A 10084-nucleotide genomic window follows, 5' to 3' on the forward strand; every position below is an offset into this window, starting at 1 on the left:
GGCAGGCCAATTGAGCACAGTAATACCATGGTCAGTAAACCATTTACCAGTGGTTTTGGCACTGTGAGCAGGTGCCAGGTTGTGCTGAAAAATGAAATCAGATGGAAGCATGATGTGCTCCAAAATCTCCTGATAGCTAGCTGCATTGACCCTGCCCTTGATAAAACACAGTGGACCAACACCAGCAGCTGACATGGCACCCCAGACCATCACTGACTGTGGGTACTTGACACTGGACTTCAGGCATTTTGGCATTTCCTTCTCCCCAGTCTTCCTCCAGACTCTGGCACCTTGATTTCAGAATGACATGCAAATTTTGCTTTCATCCGAAAAAAGTACTTTGGACCACTGAGCAACAGTCCAGTGCTGCTTCTCTGTAGCCCAGGTCAGGTGCTTCTGCCTCTCTTTCTGGTTCAAAAGTGGCTTGACCTGGGGAATGCGGCACCTGTAGCACTTTTCCTGCACACGCCTGTGCACGGTGGCTCTGGATGTTTCTACTCCAGACTCAGTCCACTGCTTCCGCAGGTCCCCCAAGGTCTGGAATCGGTCCTTCTCCACAATCTTCCTCAGGGTCCGGTCACCTCTTCTTGTTGTGCAGCGTTTTTTGCCACACTTTTTCCTTCCCACAGACTTCCCACTGAGGTGCCTTGATACAGCACTCTGGGAACAGCCTATTTGTTCAGAAATTTCTTTCTGTGTCTTACCCTCTTGCTTGAGGGTGTCAATGATGGCCTTCTGGACAGCAGTCAGGTCGGCAGTCTTACCCATGATTGCGGTTTTGAGTAATGAAACAGGCTGGGAGTTTTTAAAACCCTCAGGAATCTTTTGCAGGTGTTTAGAGTTAATTAGTTGATTCAGATGATTAGGTTAATAGCTCGTTTAGAGACCCTTTTCATGATATGCTAATTTTTTGAGATAGGAATTTTGGGTTTTCATGAGCTGTATGCCAAAATCATCAGTATTAAAACAATAAAATACCTGAAATATTTCAGTTGGTGTGCAATGAATCTAAAATATATGAAAGTTTAATTTTTATCATTACATTATGGAAAATAATGAACTTTATCACAATATGCTAATTTTTTGAGAAGGACCTGTAGAAAAGTTATTTTGCCCAGTCCCCATCCTAAGTCCGAATCCTTTGGAGATGCAGATTCAGCTGTTCCTGCCTGAAGACGAAGGCAGGGGTGGAGCCTACCCCCAATGGATGGACAGGGGCCAACCTGGTGCTGGTGGGGAGGATGGAGGGGAACGTCAGCATCATTGATTGACCAGACCTATTAGTATGAATGAATGATGTGTCATTAGAGTCTTCCTGGTAGAACTTACGCTAAAAGCTCTCATTTCTGAGAACCAAGTCATGGTGGGCCAGTAAGGCGCAACTGGAATGTAAATGGCGCAAAGCGACCTCAGATGCTTTTGACTCCAGAGGAGGAGATGGCGGGCGAGTTGCGACATGCGACAGGACCGTAGACCACCCTGATGGTTGATGTGTTCGATGTGTTCTCCGTCCGGGCCAGCACATGCTTGTTCTGCAGCAATGGTCTGAATCGGTGCAGGGAGGGAGTACTACTCGCAACTCGAGGCAACTGATATGTCACTGCAGTCAAGGTCCTGTCCAGGAGCCCGAGGCTGCAAATGACACACCAGCCCGTGGTGGAGGCATCTGTTTAGACAACAACATGCCTGGACACTCGTTCTATGGGAACACCTGCCCCTAGAAAAAGTGATGTGCGACAATAGGCTGAAAGCTTTGCGACAGGCCGGTGTGATGCTCCATCTTGGGACTCGGCCATGTAACCGCTGCTGGAGCGGTCTTATATGAAGCAACCCGAGTGGCGTGACTGCGTCCAGGAACCTCTGAAACAATTTAAGTCGAACCGCTGTCCTGCCCTTGAACAAATTCAAGCAGCACTGACTGAGCACACTCGCATGTAAGATGTGCTGCCATGCTTACGGAGTCCAACTCCATACTGAGAAAAGTGATTTTCTGCATGGGGAAGAGTTTGCTATTTTCCCAGGTGACCCGAAGCCCCAGATGGCTGAGTTGCCTGAGCACCAGGTGATGACGAGAACATGAACCACCTTCGAACGCCATCTCAGCATGCTTATGCTGATTCCCTGGTTTTCTTGTACCAAACTAATGATGATTGCTGAGCAGAACCCATTTAGAAATGCTCAGCTCCGAAGTGAAAGCTTAAGTGAGGGAGTGAAATGAGTGAGTGTCGCACGCTTCCTTGTATACCCGTGTCACGGGAAGTGGTTCGCAATGCAAATCTCATTTGCCAATATCCATTGGCTTGTTTTGTTACCACTCGTAGGTGGTTGCGCTCTCAGGCGAGATCCCCAATTCATCAGTTCAGTTCTGACGTAACATTGAACGTGACGTGAAGTATACACTATCTCATGAGACCATGGTAGAGGAGTTGTGAATGGCAGTGAAGCAACACAACTGACGCTGTATAGTATGTCACATGAAAAAGCCAACATGGTGGATATACATCCAGATTTTATTCATATTACACATTTACATAAAACACACATTTATCATACATATATGAAATTTGTTATTTTATCAAATGTACCTGTGAGCATGTGAACAGCCTTCTGAAACCTAAAATAGCAAATCCGACACACTGCAGTTTTGTTGACTTTATGGACATTCGCACACAATAACTGTTGTAAGCTCGCAGGACCAAGTTTGAAATTAAGTGTGCCATTTGGGACAGGACCTCAGACAGCATGCGATTTTGGACACACCTATGTTTTGATAGTGCTTGTCCTTATTTAACATTGGTTCTATCAGTTTTGGAATCATAACTACAATATCTACAGAATGTTTCTTTAATGTATTTGGGGTTAAAAAAAGTGTTAGTAACTCAAAATGATCAAGAACAAAACAGAGGGTTTGGGAAATAGCCATAAGCTCTTGCACTTGAATAATTTAATATGTATGCTCAGTCAAAGCATACATATTTATGTGGCCTTTTAAATAGTTTTTTTTTTAAGGTTTCAGCTCTCTTAAGACTCAAAGTTTTAACTCTTTTTTATTTATGTTAGACAGTTTAATGTTAAATTATGGTTATTTAAAAACTAACCTCCATCATAAGTGTTTTTTTCTTCTATATTGGTGTTACGGTATTAATATCTCTTCCAATTTTGAGCCAATTTACCTAAACTTAGTAAGTAGAAAAAAATATGTTTTCATCTGCTTAGACCTGTAACTAGTTGACTAGGTAAGTTCAATCTATGTGCAGAACACATTAGGTGAACTTGACAAGTTTGGAAAGGCATCAATGAAATAATCACATCTCACCTTTTATAGGCAACACAAGGAGAACAAATATGGTAAGAGGTTTGTGGCTTGATGAATAATTATTGTAATAAAGTGTTGTTGCAATTTTATACTTTCTTCTGTGTGTCATAATATCTTTAGCGAGGGCACTGTCCATCTGCTGGTCAACATAGTGAACTGCACCTGAGGACATAGACATGTATTGTCCAGACTAAAATATGTGTAAAAAAATATATATACATTTTTAAATTTTTAATATGGATAAATCATTTATAAGGAGAGCTGGGGGAGAGAATGTTTTCTCTGTGACTGGCACCGTAAATTGTGCACTGAACATTTTGCAGTGGGCCATAAATGTGACTTGTGCACAGAGAGAAAATATTTACTATATGCTTAATAAGACTTCAGACTGCTGTTATGTAGTTATTAAATAAACAAAAGGACAGCAAAAGGATAAAATGATAGCAAGGGCAGAATAAAAGAATCTCAAGCACTGACAAGGTAAGACATTTGTTAAAGTCAAACCATTAGCCATGTTATTGAAAATCAACATACAAACCACTGAGAAATAAGGTTTGCTTTACAACCTCTCCCGCAATTCAATTGTATTCTGTAATTGAGCTTGGTGCAGATGAGTAACCCACTCTGCTCTCTAGTGGACATATATGTAATGGCAATACACAGCATTACACCATCAGTGGTTGATTTGACAGCATGCCTGTCTGTGCTTAGGATACCCTTTAGCTGCTTATTGGCACTTACTTTAAGACTTGTTTGCACTTTACGGATTACTGTAAGCTTTTGACTCTTCAAGAGCACCAATGAAATGCTTTCTCAAATCTGATTATACCCACACAGCCCCAACTCTTTTAAGTTGGTTCATTTTCTGAAAGGTCATTATTATGTTTAAGCATTAGAAGCACCTGCTATGGTGGTATCACATCAGGTGTTTTTATTCTCTTAAAAGCATAACTAAACATAATGCTTCTGTCACCTGAATAATGTTTAGTACATTTTGGTGAAACAAATAGCATGTGTAAACACAACGTTATTATTGTGGTTTACATTAATCTTTTTCAGACACAGTTCACTAATAATACAATTATTATAATTATTATTAACTTGTTACGTCCCCAGATCTATTGTGTATTTGTTGCTCTCTCTTTCTCCCTTTGTTTGTCCTGCCCTTTCTTTCACAGGATTGGCTGAGAACAAAGTGATCTCCAGATGTGATTGGTGCTAATGGGGCCAAAGGGGCAATGAAATGATCTGGAGTGCCTGAAGAGGGAGCTCTGTTCAACCTGGGATTTGGATTTCCTGTTGTTCAAATGTACATGTGCTATTGTGTGTTTGCTACAGTGTGTTGTTACTGCTAGCTTGCTTGGTGATCTGCCTGTTGTGTGGCTGTCAATCTCATTTCCTTTTTGTATATTTTGTAAATTATTGTAAATATTGTGTCCACATTTGGAAGCTGTATGGGGTGAGTGCCATTCCTTTTGTAAATAGTGTTTTCTCCTGTTTTTCATTAGATAGGGAGATAGGGTAATTTATTGTATTAAGTTTAGTTTCTTTTGATAGTGAATTTAGATTTTCTGTCTGGATTTATTTGGTGTTTGTTTGTTGTTTTGTCCTTTGCTTACCCCTAAAGTTGCGCTTACATTTGTGTTTCTGTAAATAAAAGTGTACAAAGCATCTTTGGTTTCCAATTCCAGTTTATGTTGCGGCCTCACCCTAGACGGGGTCGTAACAAACTTTCTATGTGGAAATCAACACTGTGTCTTGGATGGATGCAATAAAAAACGACATTAGTTTGACCGGTGTCTAAAGCACATATAAACACAATCTGATTTCATTGGCTGGTGACAGCAGTGATGTCAAAAGATAAATATACCACTCTATCAGTGGCGACTGCTGGTCTTTCAAAGAGGGGGAGCTCATTTTCGGCCTACATCATAAAAATTGTCCATTTATTTATAGCCTAGCCTACTGTATGAATGAATGAATGAATGAATGAATGAATGAATGAATGAACAAACGTTCTAAAGAAAAAGATATTAAACTCGATGGAGGAAATGTGAGAATTAGGTTAAACTGAAACAAGGAATGTGATGTATAATTGTGTGAAATGTATGATGAAAATTGGCTAGGAATAGCTTCAGCGTCAGCGACAGCGACTTTTTTATAGTACAATATGTATGAGAAGAAAATCGAGTCAGCCGACGTGCTATACTGTATGTAGCTTATTCTCAACGAACTCGTCTTCGAGATGAACGCATTTTTAGTCAATAAAATGTTAACATAATAGTACATATTTGACCATTAATTTTTTGACATTATAGGGGAAGCCGAGCTTCCCTTGCAGTCTTAAAGAAATCCCTACTGCACTCTATGCCAGCTACAGTCATGGTCAGAATTAATGGCACCCCTGGTAAATATGATCAAAACTGGCTGTAAAAAATAAATTGCATCGTTTATCCTTTTGATCTTTCATTCAAAAAATTGCCAAAAATCTAACCTTTCATTGAAGTAAAAAGAATTGAAAGTGGAGGGGAATTCACATTATGAAATAAATGTTTTTCTCCAAAACACGTTGGCCACAATTATTGGAACCCTTTTATTAAATACTTTTTGCAATCTCCTTTTTTTAAGATAACAGCTCTTAGTTTTCTCCTATAATGTCTGATGAGTTTGGAGAACACCTGACAGGAGATCAGAGACCATTCCTCTATACAGAATATCTCCAGATCCTGTAGATTCCCCAATCCATTATGGTGTTTCTCCTCTTCAGTTCACTCAACTCATCAGGTCAGGGAACTGGGAAGGTCATGGCAGAAGCTTCATTTTGTGCTCTGTAACACATTTTTGTGTTGATTTTGATATTTGTTTTGGATCGTTGTCCAGATGGAAGATCCAAACATGGCCCATTATAAGATTTCTAGCAGAAGCCGTCAGGTTTTGATTTTTTATCTGTTGATATTTGATAGAATCCATGATGCCATGTATCTGAACAAGAAGTCCAGGACCTCCAGCAGAAAAATATGCCCACAACATTAAAGATCCAACGGTACATTAAATTGTAAACATGGGGTACTTTTTATCCTTGTGTGCACCAAACCCATCTAGCATGTTTGCTGCCAAAAAGCTATTTTTTTAGTTTCATCTGACCACAGAACCCTCTGCCGTTTAAAGTTCCAGTCATACTGACAACTGAATATGCTGGAGTTTGTTTTTGGACGAGCGAGGAGGATTTTTGTTGAAACCCTCCCAAACAACATGTGGTGATTTAGGGGTTGTTTGATTTTTTTTTTTAAATAGGCTTTCTGACCCCAAGACTCAAGTAATCTCTGCAATTCTCCATCTGTGATCCTTGAAGAGTCTCTGGCCACTCAATCTCTCCTCCTCACCATGCATTAAGGCAATATAGACACACGTCCTCTTCCTGGCAGATTCATAACATCTTTAGTTGATTGTAACTTCTTAGTTATTGCCCTGATGGTCAAAATGGGGATTTTCAATTCTTTAGCTATTTTCTTACAGCCACTTTCTATTTTGTGATGCTCAACAATCTTGATGCACATCAGAATTATATTCTTTGGTTTTACTCATTGTGATGGATGATTAAGGGAATTTGGCCTTTGTGTTTCCTCATATTTAAACTCCTGTGAAACAAGAAGTCATAGCTAGACAGATTGATGTTCCTAGTCACCCTGGTGTGCTAAAAAAAAAAGATAAACATTAATGGGAATATACTTCAGGGATATTTTACTCGTAAAAAATTCTAGGGGTACCAATAATTGTGGCCAACGTGTTTTGGAGAAAAACATTTATTTCATAATGTGATTTCCCCCCCACTTTCAATTCTTTTACTTCAATGAAAGGTTAGATTTTTGGCAATTCTTTGAATGAAAGATCAAAAGGATAAACGATGCAGATTTATTTTTTTACAGCCAGTTTTGATCATATTTACCAGGGGTGCCATTAATTCTGACCATGACTGTATGCTCGAAGTTCTAATGACAAGAATACACAGTTTTATCTTAAAGCTTACCCTTCACCTTCTCAATATATGTGTGCTCTCTAAGAATGTCAGGTGTGTCCTTTGATCTGTAGCTGGCTTCCGCTTGCTTGAGTGCTCTCTTCTCTCCTCAAGATCTTCAACTCCAGAGAGCTCTAAAGCCCCCTTTTTATAATCAGTATTGACACATATTAGTCCTATATCTATATGCAGGTTACATGTGTCAGTAGCATTAGCAATACACAATTTAATCATATTTCTATTTTTCTGTAAATTTAATTGCTAACTCTTTTTATATTTAACATTTACACACAGAGATATGCTCTTCACCCAGATAACTCATGTTCACCCAACACACAGGTGCAACATACATTATTTTCCCTTTTCCTGTTTGCCTGAGTTTTCATTCAATGTTTGTTGCCATGGTTTCTGATTTTAGCTATGCACCTGTTACATGTTATGTTGATAAGTCCATGTGTGTATTTAAGCCCCTGGTTCATTCTGTTCACATTGCGGTGTTGTCTTTATTTACTGTCTTGTACATTTACATTTATAATCTCCTGTATTTTCCTAATATTTTCTTTAATAAAGTGTTTTGTTTTGGACTCTCATCAAAGTGCATTTGCTTACCACTCAGCATTCATTTGCTTACCACTCCACTCACTCTTCTTATGGTTTTTCTCCCCTCTTAACTTAACTTTTTTTTTACTTGCATGCTTTTGGCCTGCTCACTGGGGACATTAAACTTGACTTGAATTGACATACTTATTAGACTTATATTTAATTATATAACTTTTATTGGGCCTTGGGAATCTGTGATAGCAGCTCCTGTGGATACAATATTTTATAAAATACTCCAAATCCTTGTTGACACATCATAACATGTCAAAGTGAACTGCTGAACTCCTGAGTTGATGTTCAGAGTGAGTATTGTGAGTTGTCCAGTTTATTTTGATCTATATGAAAGTGAACAGGCAGGGCTGGACTGCAGGCTGAGTCATTAGAGTTCAGCCATAGACTCGTCCTGCGGCAGTCATTGTTTTAAGAGCCAGAATCTACTGTCTTAGGCTTCATCTTTGTGGCAGTAACAAGCTTTTTCATGAGAAGTGTATAGTACCTTGTACAATGGGCTATATAATTAATCTTTAGGCTGAAACGGTAAAAAGTTTGAATAATGATTTTTTTTAAATTGAGTCCAGTTCTGAATTAGCAATGAAATGAAACTGTCATGCCAACAGTCTTGCCTGATTTGAGAACAAATAATGCATTAGCTCAGTTGAATTCCTGCCACAGCCTAATGTGAGACCATCAAGCTTAAATGAAATTACAGTAATCGGATAGTCTTTGGAAATCATATATTCTTCACATGCAGGCACATTTCTAAAGAGGATTACTGCTTAATGTCACTATGAGCCCATCACACACCTGATGAAGCTGCAAGTAGTAAACAGTGAATCTCTCCTCACCACCTGAAAGACATGAGGTATAGCAGAAGGCTTGTCTTTTGGATCATCGGAGTGAGATGAAAATGTCATGCTTTTGTGTTTTCAGGATTTTTCTAATATTGCTGGACTGATGCCTCAACTGTCTTTGTGCCAGCAAAGCATGAAGGATTCAGAATCCTGCATCACATGCTTGTCACTCACTCTTTTGCAGTCCTAAATAACAACAGACTCATGCAGAGCTATTATGAGCAATTATGTGTACCCCAGAGCTAAGCCAGAAGCTACTGTTCCTCATCTGCAGAGTTAATCTCTGCACTTCTGGATCATGCCAAACAGAGTAGGAGTGAAGACTTATACCTTTTCAGTCTCCACTCATGCTTTCTTTCTGCTTAATATTTGTGCTGCATGGAGGAAATAGTATTTTATTACAAAAGCGCTTTCAATAAGATCTTACTAAAGTTTTAGTTTTTGCTTTGTATTAGGGTTTATTTTTCACTTTTGTTTTTAAATAATATAAGAATATACTTAATATGAAAACTCTAAAATGATATTTCCATACATTGAAAATCTGTGATTCAAAATCTATTGTAAACCTGGATTTTTTTTTCTTTTTTTTAAGAAACATGACAAAATAAATACATAATATTTACGACATTTCCTGGATCACTAATCAAATGATCAAATTTGTGACAATGATGGTAACTCATCCAACATGTTTGTGCTATGTACATGAATGACAGATCAAATAGTATGGCTTGTTAAGGAGAGGCTTACTTTAACTTTTACAAGTAATTGAATTAACGGTATTTGACTGGTGGACACTAAAACTGGCAAATAAATAAATAAATAAATTCACAAAAACCATTAAGAGCACCATTCGCATGCATGGGCAAATAACTCTCTTTTCTGTATGCATCATCTTTGTGCTGCAGGCAGGAAAGCAATCCTGCTGATAACAGGCGGATGGTGCTAGCTTTTGATGCGACCAACCCGAGTTCGAATCTGCCTTCTTCCAAAATCATTCGTCTCCCTTTTCCCATCACATATCAGCTTTGAGAGGCGTTATTATAATAACATGTAAGAAAATAGTACCTGCCACTATTTGCACTAAGAATAAATAGCATCTATCACTATTTCTACTTCTGCTGCCATACTGTATAATTAACATTAAAAAAACAACTCTATAAAATACTATTTCCATTATAAGCAACATATTTAGAGCAGGATCCAAATGTCCACAGTGAACATCAGAGTTTCAAAATCTATTTTAAGCCTGGAAATTAAGAAATTAAAAATGTTATGTCACCCTGCCAATGACCTTGCAAAGCC

The sequence above is a fragment of the Siphateles boraxobius genome, unplaced genomic scaffold (assembly GCF_051911475.1).
Source record: "Siphateles boraxobius isolate OS27281-9 unplaced genomic scaffold, OSU_SipBor_1 16, whole genome shotgun sequence".
Taxonomy (NCBI): Eukaryota; Metazoa; Chordata; class Actinopteri; order Cypriniformes; family Leuciscidae; genus Siphateles; species Siphateles boraxobius.